At 42.0% G+C, this 1,791-nt stretch overlaps 1 pseudogene; it reads left to right on the top strand.

Moving 5' to 3' along the window:
* The first annotated feature begins 998 nt into the window (after nt 1-998).
* Nucleotides 999-1,327, top strand: LOC118849552 (annotated as a pseudogene).
* Nucleotides 1,328-1,791: the final 464 nt, after the last annotated feature.

Raw genomic sequence — 1,791 nt, 5'->3', positions numbered from 1 at the left:
GTAAACTGAGGAAGGCGGTGGTGAAAAGCAAAACTTTGTTGAGGAGTGGAAGGGGAAAGGGAGAAATAAAAACATAAACAGGGGGGAAATAGGATGGAGAAAAAGGCACAGATAGTAATCATAACTGTGAATGTGAATGGGATGAATTCTCCCATAAAACAGAAACAGATAGCAGAATGGATTAAAAACCATAATCCTACAATATGCTGTTTACAAGAAATACTTTTGAAACAGGGGGATACAGACAGGGTAAAGGTAAAAGGCTGGAGTAGACTATATTGTGCTTCAGCCAAAGTAAAAAAAAAAAAAAAAGCAGGGATAGCAATCCTAATCTCACACAAAGGAAAAGCAAAGACAGATCTAATTAAAAGAGATAAGGAAGGACACTACATCCTGCTAAAAGGCACCATAAACAATGAAGCAATATCATTATTTAACATATATGGCCCAGTGTGTGAATCTGGTGTGGCATGCAGATTCTTAGGGGAGAGGTTAAGGGAGTTACCAGAAGAAATAGACAGCAAAACTATAACAATGGGAGACCTCAACCTCCCCCTCTCTGAACTTGATAAATCTAACCTCAAAATAAACAAGATAGAAGTTAAGGAGGTGAATAGAATCTTAGAAAAGGCAGGTATGATAGACCTCTGGAGAAAACTGAATGAGGATAAAAAGGAATATACGTTTTTCTCAGTGGTACATGGCACATACTCAAAAATTGACCATGTACTAAGACATAAAAACCTCACAATCCAGTGCAGATAGGTAAAAATAGTCAAAGCATCCTTTTCAGATCATGATGCAACAAAAATTATTTGTCATAAAGAACCATGGAGCCTTCCACTCTTGCTCCTCTCCCTTCCCCTCCCTTCCCCTCCCTTCCCCCCTTCCTTTACCCCTTCTTCTCCATCCCATCCTTCCCTCCATCCTTTGTCCTACCTCCCTTCCCCGGCCTAGACGATGCCGTGGTGGAGACGGTGGAGGAGGCCACGGAACCCGCCGAGGCGGACATCATGGGGCTGTGCCAGTACATGTTCTTCAAAATGGCCACGTACCTGATGGGCGAGCTCACAGCTACCAGTGAAGACTATAAACTTCTGGAAAATATGAACAAACTGACTAGCTTGAAGTATCTAGAAATGAAAGATATTGCAGTAAACATAAGTAGAAACCTAAAGGACTTAAACCAGAAATATGCAGCACTTCAGCCTTATCTGGATCAGCTCACTCTGAGGAGCAAGTAGCAGCTCTTGAGCAGTCAGCTTACAAATTGGATGCATATGCAAAGAAACTAGAAGAAAAGTACAAGAAGTTAGAGAGGCAATGAAAGAATTCTTTAGCACAGACTTTTAACTACAAGAATATTTTATAAGAGCTGAAATAAGTGGGATGGAACTTATCACTATGCTTCAATTCCTAAAAAGAAGCAGTGCTGCTGATCCAAGGAGAATCCCAGCCCCCACCTCTGGTTGGATGTGTAACTCTGGCTACCCCCACCCCTGCCGTGTTTTCCTAAACCTGTACCCCCCAACCTCATCTTAATCGCATGCTTCGTTGTGTGCCCCGGACCAAGGCTCAGAAATCAGGATCAACCCCGTCTAGAGCAGACACAGATGAGAGACTCTAGTCTCCCTGTCTCTTCCCTCCCTCTCCTCTAGGCCCTCCCATACCCACCCCTTTCACAACCTGTTCTTGAACTTAAATAATAAATGCCAACATATGACCCTGAAAAAAAACAAACAAACAAAAAAGAAACATGGAAAAATATGCTAAGAATTAATTGGAAACTAA

Source organism: Trichosurus vulpecula, chromosome 5 (genome assembly GCF_011100635.1).
Source record: "Trichosurus vulpecula isolate mTriVul1 chromosome 5, mTriVul1.pri, whole genome shotgun sequence".
Taxonomy (NCBI): Eukaryota; Metazoa; Chordata; class Mammalia; order Diprotodontia; family Phalangeridae; genus Trichosurus; species Trichosurus vulpecula.
The sequence above is the reverse complement of the archived record's forward strand: the minus strand, read 5'-3'. Positions and strand labels throughout refer to the sequence as shown.